This window comes from Rana temporaria, chromosome 4 (genome assembly GCF_905171775.1).
Source record: "Rana temporaria chromosome 4, aRanTem1.1, whole genome shotgun sequence".
NCBI classification, from domain to species: domain Eukaryota; kingdom Metazoa; phylum Chordata; class Amphibia; order Anura; family Ranidae; genus Rana; species Rana temporaria.
Window position 1 is genome coordinate 85801648 of NC_053492.1, and position 15579 is coordinate 85817226.

The 15579-nt window shown below is 42.7% G+C and overlaps 1 pseudogene; it reads left to right on the forward strand.

Moving 5' to 3' along the window:
* Positions 1-2270: 2270 nt before the first annotated feature.
* LOC120935634 overlaps positions 2271-15579 on the forward strand; it is a 31587-nt pseudogene continuing 18278 nt past the window's right edge.

Sequence of the window (15579 nt, forward strand, 5' to 3'; positions counted from 1 at the left end):
AGAAGCCAAGAAACAAGCACTGGAGAGCCTGCTTGCATTTGTAAAGACAAAGATCCCCACAGCAACAATCAAGGATGTGAATTAAAAAATTGGGACCTTTTAGGGGCACATATCGCACTCAACGAGCGCTAGTCATGAAATCAATGAGGTCAGGAGCAGCTGCTGATCAAATATACAAGCCAAACCTATGGTACTACAGCCAACTCCATTTCCTGGATGATCATCTGGAGTCGAGGGAATCCCTTTCAACCCTTCCCCCCCCCAGAAGTAGCTCCAGCCAACCCTCCAGCCTTCCCTGCAGCCAAGAGCAGCCATCTTCGGAGGAACAACCGGAGTTCCTGGAGGAGCCTGATTGTGACACATGGAGCCAGGTATTGTAATTTCCTCACGATTTTCTGTACTAAAAGTATAATGATGTCAAATTGATGTTACTAGTGCTCAAAATGTAAGTATTGAACAAAAAGTGTTGGACATATCAATAGACAGTAGTGGCCAAACATGATGGGGACAAGAATGAAAAATGCAGGGGTCAGAATGATTGTCTTTAATATTTATTAGCATTCAATCTGTCATGAGTTGAAAAATGTGCGATAGATGAAGACAAAAAATTAACTATGTACCTTTTTTTATTCTACACAGACAGAGCAAAGCCAGGAGGAGGCAGAGCCCACTGGGAGACAGGAGGAGGCAGGCCCCAGTGAGAGACAGGATGCACGGCAGCACACAATGTCGCAGATTCCTCTTCTCCGCACTCCAGCGAAAAGGGCCAGGAGGATTCTGCAAATGGAGGAGGAGACACAGGCCCTTATTAGGGAGGCTACTGCGGCCCTCCGAGAGCCCCCCACTGCAAAAGAGGGATTTGCAGCCCTAATTGCCAACAAGCTGCAAAATATGGAGATGGGCCAGCGTCTTGTGAAACACTGATTTTTAAGGCTATAAACATGGCCATGTTAGGGAATAACAAAATAAATAGAATGAATGCGGGGAAGGGAAATTTAGAAGAAAGGATGGGGGGATGGAGAAAAAGGAGGGAAATCAGCCAGTAAGGCTTAAAGGGATTACTATAGGCAACACTGTAATGATCAATGGAAAAAACAAAGATACATTTAAATAAATTTATTTGTATCAAAAATATGAAAGATAAGCATTAAATATTACAAGTTACATAATGAGTATTTAGGTTGCCATAAGGATATATTGAATGTGGCTACCTTAAAATTTACGAATAAACACTAAGAATTAGAAGACAAGACAGGGACAAACATTTAACAGAAAACGTGATCCGGACACGTGGTGTTCAGACCTATCATATATTGACACTCAAGTAAATATGAATTTTTAATGCAATAAACAAGTTAGTGAAATGAGAGGAAAATACAATGATTATCCACTCTGCAAGATCAAATGGGGTGTCAATAATAGATGGTGGGGCTGAACACTGGCTTGGTGGGGGATGGACGGTGGGAGGGTTAGGTGTGTTTAGGATGGATATGCATGTATCATGCTTATCTTGTTGGTCGACTTTGCGCTTGATGATTTGTTAGTTCACAAAGAGTTCAGTATTCAGAAGTTTTGACAATAAAGAAATTAAATAGTAATGGTTGGTAAAAAAATATAATAGTATAGAACAACTGGATATTGATCATTTGTCAATGTGACATTTGGCAGGGCACAAGTGGATTGCCTGGCATTGGTTAGTATATATAGACACACCAGTAGTTAGTTCAGAATCATGAACATGTATTTAGGCAGTTAAATTGATATGCCAAACAAAGGAGAAACGGGATCATTCATACATAGGAGGAAATCCAGCCTGTATTTGTGTACTAAACCGAACACCTGATTCAAGGATAGTTGCTGGTAAAAGTGTAGAGAGATGACATGACTGGCCGTCCCATTGAAGGGAGGCTAATACATTACCAGTCCGCTGCCTGTTAAGGTAATTGGATAAGTCCATCCATGAGATGCAGCTTTTTGTCAGGGCCACTCTGGTGCTCAACTACTTGCTGGCTGGTTAGTCACGATGTGCAGTTGTCACATCAGTGACATGCCGTATCAGGTTCAGTAAGGTGCATTCATCCGTGGATAAAGATCCGCTTGAGGTCTCCTTTTGTGCCGTATGGCAGCTCCAGGCATCAGGCGCCACTTACGGATCGAGCAAGGCCATCCATCCGGAGCTGATGCTCGTGAGTTTCCGTCCTCCGTCCAGCCAAACGAACCTCCGGGGTCACGTGATCACGTTGTTTCAGGTGACGTCAACGCGTTTCGCCATGCGCACTGGCGTAGCTTCGTCTTCGTCTTCGTCTTCCATGTTAGGGAAGCTGGATGACGACACAGACATTGTGCGGATCGCTCCTCCTGTTCCTGCTCCTGCTCCTGCTCCTATTCCTGATCCTGCTCTTGTTCCTGCTCTTGCCACAACCTCTACTCCAGGGACACAGCCTCTGAAGACTCCGGTTATCAAGGGCTGCAGGGAAGACTACAGGGAAGGCTAAAACCAAATCCAGGAAATTAACAGAAATGTGATTCTCTCATGGTCCCAATTTTTTTTGTTGACATCCTTGGTTGTTTGCTGTGGGCATCTGTGTCTGCACAAATTCAAGCAGGCTCTCCAGTGCTGCCTTCCTGGCTTCTTTGTTTTTATTACCTGAGTTTTTTTGTTTGCCTTAAGCCTTTATTTTATGTAGAACCAGAATAAATGGATTTTTTGATTTCTGACAAAACTTGACCATGTGTTTTTTATTAAAAATAGAGAGTTTGCTAGTGAGTAGGCAGGGACATTTAAAAAAAAAATATTTTCTAATTAACAAGGGACACTAACCTCCTTGTGGGTAAATTATACTAAATATTAATGTTGTTGTGGTAACTTGACACACTCCAAAATAAAACCAATCAATGGAAAGCAGTCTAAAATATTATCCAGTTAATAACCAAAAAAAGATCTACATTAAAAGATTTAAAATATGCAGAAAACTTTTTAGAAGGAGATCTGGCTTCCAAAAAATCAATAATATTCATGAGATAACAATAAATAATAAAGTAACAAGCTTGTCATAATAAAGTAACAAGCTTGTCATAATTATGTGAGAATATCCGCAGCAAAAGATTTGAATTAGTGTAGCATTAAAATTAAGAAAAGAATGCACTGCATTACACGATGCAATAATTTACAACATAACGAATGTGCTATCTCCATTACGAATGCTAGTTTTACCAGAACGAGCGCTCCCGTCTCATAACTTGCTTCTGAGCATGCACGTTTTTTTCACGTCAAAGCTCACACAACCTTAAAAACAACAACCTTAAAAACGTAGTGAAAAATTAGAGCATGTTCGAAATTTTTAATGCCCATTTTTTAGATCGTGAAAAATGCTCTGAAGCCCACACACGATCATTTTTAATGACATTAAAAAAGTCATTTTTTAGAACCTGAAAAACGGTCGTGTGTGTACGCGGTATTAAAAATCCTGAATACGGTGATTGGTTTTCACGTACGTGGTTAGGCTCCCAAAAAGTCTCACACGTGTGGTATCCCCGTAAACAGGAAAAGCAGCAGAAGGTATTTTGGGGTGTAATTCCACATATGACCATGGCATGTGTGGGCAATATATCGATTAGTGACAACTTTGTGTAAAAAATAAAAACATTTTGTAATTTTCCCTAAAACTTGTGCCAAAATATAAAATATTCCATGGACTCAACATACCTCTCAGCAAATACTTTGGGGCGTCTTCTTTCCAAAATGGGTCATTTGGGGGGTTTTGTGCTATCTTGACATTTCAGGGCCTCCGGTACTCAGGAGAAGCAGCAGAATGTATTTTGGGGTGTAATTCCACATATAACCATGGCATGTGTGAGCAATATCTCATTTAGTGACAACTTTGAGTAAAACCTTTTTTTTTTTTTAACTTTTCAATTACTTGTGACAAAAAATATAATATTCAATGAGCTTTTCAGCAATTTCCTTGTGGTATCTACTTTCCAAAATGGGGACATTTTGGCCCTGCCATTTTAGCGCCTCAAGAAATTAGATAGGCAGTGATAAACTCAAAGCTGCGTAAATTCTAGAAAATCTACCATAGTTTGTAGACGCTATAACTTTTGCTTTTTTACCCAAGACATGTGGCTGAATACATTTTGGCCTAAATGTATGACTAAAATTGAGTTTGTATTTTTTTTATAACAAAAAGTAGAAAAAAAGTTGCAAAAAATAAAAATCACAAGAAAGCTGTAAATATGGGAAAAAAGAAAACGCATTGGCCCGGATTCACAAAGCACTTACGCCGACGTATCTCGAGATACGCCGCGTAAGTGTAACTATGCGCCGTCGTATCTGTGCGCTGTGCCCACAGAACTAGATACGCCTCAATATAGGCTTCTTCCGACCGACGTAACTTTCCTACGTCGGCGTATCGTGGGCGCATATTTACGCTGGCCGCCTCATTGCAAATATGCAAATGAGGGAGATACGTCGATTCACGAACGTAGTTGCGCCCGGCGCATAATATACGCGGTTTGCATAAGGCTTATGTCCGACGTATAGTTATTCCCCATCTATGAGGCGCAACTCATGCAAAGGTATGGACCAGGGAACAGCCGTCGTATTTTACGTCGTTTACGTAGTAGTACGTGAATAGGGCTGGGCGTAGGTTACGTTCACGTCGTAGGCAGTGATTCAATGAATCTTAGGGAGTAATTTCGACGTGATTCTGCGCCTGCGCACTGGGTTGCATCCACGGGACGGTGCATGCGCCGTACATTATCGTATCTTTATGACGCTCAGTACATCATTTACATGGGGTCACGCCTCATTAGCATGGCTCACGCCCACTTCCACCTACGCTGGCTTACGCCGAGGAAACCCAGCGTAGATTTGGGGGCGGGTGCTTTGTGAATACTGTGCTTGGCGCTCTGCGCTACGCCGGCGTAGCCTAAAAAAGATACGATACGCCGGCATAAATATGCGCCAGTGTCTGTGAATCCGGGCCATTGTGTTTGGGTACAGCATTGCATGACTGCGTAATTACCAGTTAAAGCAGAGCTGTGCCAAATTGTAAAAAGTGCTCTGGTCATTAAGACCCCATTCACACCTGAACATTTTGTAGCTTGAAGCCTGAAGCTGCAAAACGCTGGAGGGGAAAAACAAATCTATTATTCTCTATGGAGATGGTTCACATTTCCACTCCAAAACGCCTGAAGCCAAAAGTTCCAAAACGCCTGAAGCTCAAAAAAGTTCTGTGACTTTTTTTTTTTTTTAGGCAGATTTGGGCGTTTTTCTGCTTTTTAACATTGGTGATCCTTTCAGGCTGCATTCACACCTGAGCGTTTTGTCGCCTGAAGCATGAAGCTCCAAAACGCTAGAGGGGGAAAAAATACATTATTCTCAATGGAGATGGTTCACATCTCCACTCCAAAACGAACGCCTGAAGCTCAAACAAGTTCTGGACCCTTGTCGCTCGAATTGAGCGTATTTGGGCATTTTTCTGTTTTTAACGTTGGTGACCCTAGACCTGTCCAAATTCCGACAAAACGCGGTAAACGCCGCAAAAATCACGGTAAAACCCGCCGCAAATATCGCGACAAAACGCTATGCTCAGGTGTGAATCAGTGTTGCTAACCGTCAGTATTTATACGCACAGTTCGTAAAAACTGGCACTTTTTTCCCCTGTTCGTTAATGTCCGTGGTTGCGGGAATGTGCCAGTAAAAATAGCCGAGATCGGTTTGGCTTGGAACTGCGTATGGAGATTGGAGGCAGGGGGTGATGGTGGCTGCGGTGGCATCGCAGAGGGGGATGGAGGCAGGGGGAAATTGGAGGCAGGTGGTGTTGGTGGCAGGGAGTGATTGGAGGCAGGGGGTGTTGGTGGCACCGCAGAAGGGGATGGTGGCATCCCAGAGGGTGGGGGATGGAGACAGGGGTTGTTGGTGGCACTGCAGAGGGGGGTGGAGGCAGGGGGTGATTGGAGGCAGGGGGCCTGGGGGAGATTGGAGGCAAAGGGAGATTGTGGCACCGCAGAGGGGGTTGAAGGCAGGGGGTGTTGGTGGCAAAGGGGGATGGAGGCAGGGGGTCATATGACTAAATAATTTACCCTTATATCGAAAATAACAAAAATATTTTTTTTTTACCTTAATATCTACCTTAAATCACATTGCTATTTGCCTAACGTTCTTGTTTGTAGCCTAAATACTGAAATTTGCACCTAAAAATTTAATTTAGTAACTTTTGTGAAATGCCAGTAAAAACGTGGCTGCACCAGTACATTTCGGGTGTCGTGCCAGTAAATTTCAATCTGGTAGGTTGGCAACACTGGTGTGAATGCAACCTCAGACCTGTCCAAAATCGTGGTAAAAAACGCTGCAAAAATCGTGACAAAACGCGGTAAAAAAACGCTGCAAAAATCGCTGAAAACGCTACGCTCAGGTGTGAATGCAGTCTAGGGGCAAATCCTTCTAGTCCTTAAGTGGGTAATAAACCACTTTTTGCTTTTTTCAGTGATTAGTCTGGTCATTTCTGTGCAGATACATACATATCTGGTTATGCTTGTTTTACAGGATATCAACACCCAGTATCCCGACAGACAGCATTCCGGTGTACACCCATGTTGGAACATCAGAGAAGTTTCCGTTGCATCCAATCACTTTTGTGAGAAAGATACCATTGGGCTCTGGACCAATTATACATTCCTCATGATGGTGAATCGAAGTAACTTGTTTAAAGACCTGGAGGCCAGACACCTGTAGAGAGCAATCGCAGAAAGAGGGAGATATTAACCAGTTAACAACCGCCCTATAGAGGAAATACGTCTACAAGGCGGTTGCTTAACTCTGGGAGTCCTCCCAGAATCGCGCTCCCGCGCGCCCTCTGGGGCGCGCACATGGGAATGTCCGTGGATCATGGATCACGGTAAATCGCCGCTGATAGCGGCGGTTTACCACGTGATCGCTCCGTCCAATGACGGAGCGATCACTTGTAAACAAACCGGCGTCATGTGATGACGCCGGTTCCTCCCTCCCCTCTCTGTACCGAACGGTACAGTGTGAGAGAGGAGAGAGCGGATGCAGCAGCAGCTGCTGTGGGCTGGATCTGTGACAAATGCAGTCACAGATCCAGCCATCCATCCCTCCCTGTGCAATACTCTGCAATAACACCAATACTCTGCAATACCCCCCATACTCTGCAATACCCCCCATACTCTGCAATACCCCAAAATACCCTGCAACGTCGCCTATGGGGATTTTTAAGTAGCGAAGTTTGGCGCCATTCCACGAGCGTGTGCAATTTTGAAGGGTGACATGTTGGGTATCTATTTACTCGGCGTAACTTCATCTTTCACATTTATGCAAAAGAATGAAGAAAAAATACTAAATTTGCTAAATTTTATATAACAGAAACAAAGAAAAATTCATTTTTTTTTACAGAATTTTCAGTCTTTTTTCTCTTATAGCGCAAAAAATAACCCAACGGTGATTAAATACCACCAAACTATTTGTGTGGAAAAAAAGGACGAAAATTTAATTTGGGTACAATGTTGTATGACTAAGTAATTGTCATTCAAATTGTGAGAGCACCGAAAGCTGAAAATTGGTCTGGTTATTAAGTGGGTTTACGTGCCCAGTGGTCAAGTGGTTAAGAAGTGTTCACTTCCTAGGATTGGTAATATACAGTAAGATATATTGTTGGCTGGTTGAAATATATTTGGTTTCTGCTGCATATTATGACATGCTGGTTCTTGCTATGTTGATTGAATTAATTGCATTTTGGTGGCTTTATTATGCAGAACACCATCAGCCCAACAACAAAGAACAATAGATATTTTGTTGGAAGTACATCTTGTGCTATCTGAGGGGCTTCGTTATCATCAAACAACCACCTTGGGAGCAAAGCTGAGGCCCTCTTTGCATGAAACACCATCTCTTCCATGCCTGTCTTCTCTTTTACAGTTTGTGGCATTCTTCATTAATTGGGCTTGTGACTCTGATAGAATGAATAGCTTTGACTTTAGCTTCCTTAAGGAAGGATTCACTGCCCGGGACATCCTGGAACAGAAAATCAATGAAGTTTCCTTGTCTGTAAGTATCTCAAGTAATGTTTTATAGAGGCTTGGTTGCAGATGTAATGACTGTTGAAATGTCTAACCTTAGTAAATTTCTTGCATTTTTCCAGGATGACAAGGAGGCTTTTTATGTAGCTGATCTTGGTGACATTGTAAAGAAACGTATCCGGTGGCTTAAAGCACTTCCACGTGTAACTCCATTTTATGCCGTTAAATGTAACGACGGCAAAGCCATTGTGAAGACAATAGCCAATTTGGGGGCAGGATTTGATTGTGCCAGCAAGGTGTGTAATAGAACACGAGCCAAGAGAAAAATCTATCTACAGTTTTCTTTTATAAATGCCATATGTGTTCTAATGTTTCCATTTTTCCTCAGGCTGAAATTCAACTTATCCAGAACATTGGTGTCCAACCAGAGAGAATCATTTATGCCAACCCATGTAAACAAATTTCAGAGATAAAATACGCAGCAAGCTGTGGTGTTAAGAAGATGACATTTGATAGCGAAGGGGAACTAATGAAAGTGGCCAAGAATCACCCCAATGCCAAGTAAGGAACTAAATGATATAAACTTCTGCTCGCCCCCTCAAGAGGCTTTCTCCACACCAGAGAGAAAGCCTTGTATTATGGTGTGTAGTTACAGACAGAAGAACAGGAAGTGAGGATTTCTCAGAAGAAATAAGGACATTTAAAAGCAAAATCAAAGGGTGAGGTCAGTGAAGGAGGACTGCACTAAGGTAAAGGAAGCTATTTAGGGAAAACATTTTTTACCTTTACAACCCCTTTAAGTTTCCCTTTTAACAGAAAAATTGAATGAAAATGTGAACTAACACCTTACATTCTCCACACCCCCCAGTCCCTGTACTTACCTTTTGTGGGTGATTATCTGTCAGTGCCCACAAAGCCGTTGTAATTGTTTGGGGATATGAAATTCCCCACTCTCCCTCCCCCTAGGGATTCCAGGATAGATCAGAGTGATTCTAATTGGTCAGTGCTGGAACGTTTACGATTTCACCAATTGGAGTCGCTCTGGTCTTTCCCAGAAGCCCTACAGAAAGGAGGGGAAGAGGGGGATTTCAAATCCTCGGACCACTACACCAGCTGTGTGGGCAGGGACAGCTAGGCAGAGTCCCTCCTTGCATGTGCCCAGCGGAGTCCCTCCTTACATGTTCTCAGCAGAGTCCCTCCACTCCTTACATCAGGTGTGCCCAGCGGAGCCCCTCCTTACATGTGCCCAGCGACGCCCCTCCATTTCTAGTCATAGCAGAGGGGCTTCCGATCTGTGTAGCTAATCGGCATCAATATACAAGTCAATTGTCTACTTGTACACTGAATAGAGAAGCTAATTGGCTGCACAGATTGGAGGCCCCGCCCCTTCCCTCTCCACTGAACACACAGGGAAAGAGACCTGCTAGGATCTGAGTCGTGGTCATGTTTTTGGAGCCTGCTACTGTGCCAAAAAACAGTCCTGATTGCCGGTACAAAAGCAAAATCCAGGGATTTCTATTGGGACAAGCTCCATTCGGGACTAGGGTCCAATTATCGCGATTGTCCTGGGAAAATCTGGACTATTGGCAAGTATGGGTGCCAGAGAGGTGAAGTCATATGTCAGTCAACTGCTGCTGCTGCTCTCAAACCACTCCCAGCGCCCATATCAAAAACAAACAGGCCTGCCTAAATTTACCTGCACTGGCTGCAAAAAAACTGCCTCTAGCAGCCTAGTAGAGGAAGCTACAGTTGCTTTGGGAGTGTATACACTTATTTGGCACAGGCCTGATCTCCTGTGGTATGCTAGAGCTGTTATGTTGGCAAATGGCTGGAGAAATACTACTAAATTCCTGAAGACTTTATATTGTACCATAACAAGTCAATTTTATTTTATTTGGATCAAAAGTGAGATGTTTAACAGTTTTTCTTTGGCTATAATGGAAGTATCTGCTTCTTTTTTTTTTTTTTTTTCAGGCTTGTTTTGCGAATAGCCACAGATGACTCCAAGGCTGTATGTCAGCTTAGTGTGAAGTTTGGTGCCACACTTAAAACAAGCAGGTTGCTTCTGGAGCGTGCTAAAGAATTGAACATTGATGTCATTGGCGTAAGGTATAGATGTTTGAGTCCCTCTTTAATTTAACCACACACAGATAAAAAACTTAAACTGTTATTATAAAATGTTAAGGTCTGATAATACTTTAGGACATTTTATGGAGAAGGAAGGAATAAATATATGTATTTGCCCATGGTGTAATAGTTGAAAGCTCTCAGGAGTGATGGTGCGTAATAATTTACATGTAGTCTGGATTACAATCTGTTCAATAGCTGATTTTTTCCACATAAAATTTGGCATTTTTGCCGAATCTTTGTTTAAGATGGGTCTGGAGTATTACGCCCAGAAGCGATTCAGTTCGCATGTGCCGCGCTATATACGTTTTTTCATTCATTTCATTCATTCATTCATTCAAAGTCTTATGACAGGGGTGTTGAATTAAAATTCACAGTGGTCCGGTCAGTATTATTTTCTTCCTGCAGGTGTCCGAATCCCATTTTTGTTCTGTAACTCAGATCCTTCACATCACAGTCCCTTTCTTCAATTACATGACAGACCCCCCCCCCCCCCCGCTCACATCACAGCCCCCACTTGCAACCACTTACCCCCCTTACATCACAGCAGATCCCCGTCATGCCCTCCTTTACATCACATCCCCTTTTACATTGGTGCCCTCAGCCCCCTCTTTCACATCACAGACCCCCCTCCTCACTTAACAGCCCCCCTTTTACATCACTGCCTCACATCACAATCCCTCTTGCCATCACAACTCCCCTCCCTGTATCACAGATCCCCCCCCCCTCTCACATCAGACTCCCCCAAACACATCCCCCTTACTATCACAACCCCGTATTAAATCACAGTTCCGAGTGCAGTTACAGCCCGTTCCCTTCACAGTACTACCTTAAACAAAACAGGGCACAGGGTGGAGGCACAGCAGGGTGGACTCCTCTTCTGTATGTACTTGTCTTGTCTACCTGCTGTCGCCGCCACTGCTATTAAACTTGCAGCAGGGCAGATGATACAAAATACTGAAGGTCTGCACTGAGGGTGGAAGCTGATCAACTCTTCTTGCTAACAAGCTAGTGATTGGTTGCTAGGAGCATCTATCTTCCTAGCAACCCTTCACCCACTTGAAATTTGAAAGGTTGGGCAGCTCCCACTCCACGTGTAGACCTTCTGTATTCCCCCCTCTTCCCTGCTGCAAGTTTAACAGCAGTAGCGGTGGCGGCAGGCAGGCAATGATACACAGGAGAGGAGTCCACTGAGGCTGCTAAGTGGTACAGCAGCGGTCCTGATAGTACTGTCACTCAATCCTTCTTTTGTAAAAAAAAAAAAAAAAAAAAAAAAAAAAAGCTTTGTTTAAGGGTCCACCATTTTAGCACCCCACTGTCTGCTGTGACTTGTAGTGCTGTTTAAATTTTTTACCATTAAAAGCAACTTTTTAAGAATTTTGTGGAAGTGCGGCTGTCCAGTCTTTTCTCCGGTCTCCACTATTTAGCAACACCTTGTATCTTATGATATCCCTTTTCTTTATTTAGCTTCCATGTTGGCAGTGGCAGCAGAGATCCACAAGCCTTTGTTCAAGCTATATCTGATGCTCGCTGTGTCTTTGATATGGGAGATGAACTTGGCTTCAACATTCACTTACTTGACATTGGCGGCGGCTTTCCTGGATCCAATAATTTCATGGTTAAGTTTGAAGAGGTAAAAATGCTCTTTATTGTGATTCTTAGCTAGGGGCAACATGGACTGATATTATTATTATTATTATTATTATTATTATTATTATTATTATTAATGACAGCTAAATTGCTAAGAACCGTAAATGTTTGGAACTTAGAAATTTCTAACAGATTGCAGGGTTTGCTAAAGTATCTAAAGTCTAGATCTTCTTCTTTTGTTCCATATACTGTATGTTGTCATTTTGTGGTCTGTGCTAATACCTAACCTCATAAGTGCAAAAGTGAGAACTGTGTAGCCATTTACCTGAATCCGTGGGGAGTATGATTTTAGTAACATTTAGGCTGTTTTTACACTGGGGCGGGGGCAGCGTCGGCAGTAGAGCAACGCAATTTTTGGCGGTGCTTTATTGTTGTTTTTGTGGAGGTATTCACCCGCTAGCGGGCAAAAAAGGGTTAAAAACCACCTGCAAAGCGCCGCAGAGCTGCACTTTGCTTGTGGTTCCGCCGCGCTGCCCATTCATTTCAATGGGCAGGAGCAGTAGAGGAAGGGTGTATACACCGCTCCTTCACCGATCCAAAGATGCTGCTTGCAGGAGTTTTTTTAAAGTCCTGCCGACGCATCGCCTCAGTGTGAAAGTAATCGGGCTTTCACACTGAGACAGCAAGGGAGCCGTTTTTCAGGCACTTTACAGGCGCTATTTTTAGCCCAAAAGTGCCTGAAAAACACCCCAGTGTGAAAGGGGTCTAATGGTGTGTCTATGTTAAACTCAAAACATAAGCACATTGGGAAAAATGTAGGCACGCAAACTGCTAAACCACAGGATTTAATCTTTTATGTTTGTGACTTGGGATTAAGGTCATAAATTTGGTGTAATTGGAAATAGGGATGAGCTTTATGTTCTCGAACATTGGCTGTTCGCCAATTTGGGTTGTTTGTGGCAAATTCGAAAAGCCACGGAACACCCGTTTAAAAATCTATGGGAGAAATCAAAAGTGTTAATTTTAAAGGTAAATATGCAAGTTATTGTCATAAAGTGTTTGGGGACCTGGGTCCTGCCCCAGGGGACATGTATCAATGCAAATAAATGTTTTAAAAACTGCAGTTTTTTCGGGAACAGTGATTTTAATAATGCTTAAAGTGAAACAATAAAAGTGAAATATTCCTTTTAAATTTCGTACCTGGGGGCTGTCTATAGTATGCCTGTAAAGTAGCGCATGTTTCTTGTGTTTAGAACTGTCCCTGCACAAAATGTAATTTCTAAAGGAAAAAAGTAATTTAAAACTACTCGCGGCTATTCATGAATTGTCGGGTCCCGGCAATACAGATCAAAGTCATTGAAAAACAACATCAGGGGTCCCCCCCCCCCCAGTCCATTACCAGGAACCTTTTGGGTCTGGTATGAATATTTATTGGAGAAAGCCGGGGAACGAAACCCCCATAACGCGTAAGAGGGGGCGGGGGGCACCCGTCCACGTCATTGGGCAAATATTCATACCAGACCAGATTGTTTCACTTTAAGAAGCATTAAAATCACTGCTCCCGAAAAAACGGGCGTTTTTAAAAACTTTTTTTTGCATTGATGCATGTCCCCTGGGGCAGGACCTGGGTCCCCAAACACTTTTTATGACAATAACTTGCATATTAACCTTGACAAATTTAACACTTTTTTGATTTTTCATGTTTCGTGTCCCATAGACTTGTGTGGATGGTGTTCGCATGTTCGAACACATTTTTTGCCTGTTCGCATGTTCTGGTGCGAACCGAACCAGGGGGTGTTTGGCTCATCCCTAAATGGAAATATAATGCACTCAAATATTAGGAAAGTGAGCTGGAGTGAGATTTTTTTTGTGCCATAAAGTAGACTGCTTCCTACCTCCCTGCTTAGCTTAGGTTTGTAATGAACACAGAATATTTTGTCTTGATGGACCTTAAAGTTTCAACCTTTTAGAATATGGAATATGACAATTAAGCCATTTATGTATGCACAATGGTTGCTCTTTTTATCTGTATGGCACCATCTTATGCCTATTCCTCTATTCCTCTAGTCTACCTAGAGTGCTCCTTCTCCTGCCAGCAGGATGAGGACATCAACTTTCCCAGTGTGTCTAATTTCAAATATATGTAGCAAATCCTTGTGCAAATCCTTGTGTAAACTAAATGGCTTTTGGAATGAGTCAGTTAGAGGGGTTTCTCCATTTTGCATTGAGTAGTGTTTATCGCGTTGAAGAAAATGCTTCTACATTAGTATGGTTATATTTACGTTCAATTGTCTCATAAGCAACTTAAAGGGGTTGTAAAGGTTTGTTTTTTATTTTCTAAATGGGTTACTTTAAGCTAGTGCATTGTTGGTTCACTTACCTTTTCCTTTTGATTTCCCTTCTAAATTTTTTTTTTCTTTGTCTGAATTTCTCACTTCCTTTTTCTCCTCGGTAAGCTTGCCACCATCAGCTGAGCGGTGGTTAGTCAGCCAGAACCGCTTACTGAACAGCTTACTGAGGAGAAACAGAAAGTGAGAAATTTTAGACAAAGAAAACAAAGAAAAAAACATTTAGAAGGGAAATCGAAGGAAAATGTAAGTGAACCAACAATGCACTAGCTTAAAGGAACCTATTTAGAAAATAAAAAATTAACCTTTACAACCCCTTTAAAGCGGCTATAAAGGATACATTTGTTTAATCAAAATAACAAACAAGTTATGCTTACCTGCTCTGTGCAATTGCATTGCACAACGTCCTTTTAACTTCGTCTTATGGGGTCCCCTGCTGGTGCTTTCGAACTACCCTCCTCTTCTGTGTATGCCCCAAAGCAAGCCGTTTGCTATAGGGGCACACCTGCAGGCTCATTTCCAAGCCTGGCTGTGTGCATCCATAGACACGCACAGCAGGGCTTGCCCCGCCCCCCCCCCCCCACTCCCTCTTTACAGGATTTGTCTGCTGCTGAAGACATGCACAGTGCTAGATCGGGATATGAAAGTATATAGGAAAATGGGGGACGGGATGGGTGGTACTTTTTTTTACCTTAATGCAGGGGATGTATAAACGCAGTACTCATTTTATTTAATTCTCTTTAGGTGACTTCAGTGATAAATCCAGCATTGGATAAATATTTCCCTGCTAGCTCGGGTGTGCTAATTATTGCAGAGCCTGGGAGATACTATGTGGCATCTGCATTTACACTTGGCTGTCAATATTATCGCTAAGAAAGTCATGCTGACTGAACAGATGGGCTCTGATGGTATGTAGTGCACATGGAAACAACTTGCTGGTGTCATCCTGAGCATGCTTTAAGTCTTACTTGCCGTCACCCATGCTCTTGTTAACAGGTTAATTTTTTTCTTCTTAGATAAAGATGTGTCCAAAAAAACACTCATGTACTATGTAAATGATGGAATCCATGGCTCCTTCAACTTAATCTCAAGGCTTAAGACGAAAATGTGCATAGTCAGAAAAAAGGTACGCTTTTACAAGTGTAAGCGCCCCCCTGACCCCCAACATCAGGGATGGCTGACATTTCACCTCAGGCTTCTGGTTTTTCGGCATAATGGGTGTGGACAGTTGCAGAAAAGATGGACGCTAGTCACTTTTTGAATGAAAAAAAGTGAGTTTATTGCTCACAACAATAAAATACAGAAAGAGAGAGTTAGGGCACAGATCACATTAGGACAGTAGGAATAAGATCAACAGACTCCGAAAACAAAACAACCAGGTAGCCAGCAATGCAGAACAAGGGCCTTGGGTCTACACCCAATGTTCTGTACCCAAGTGGCAACAGCTGTCACCTATAGCACCAAAAACTCACAA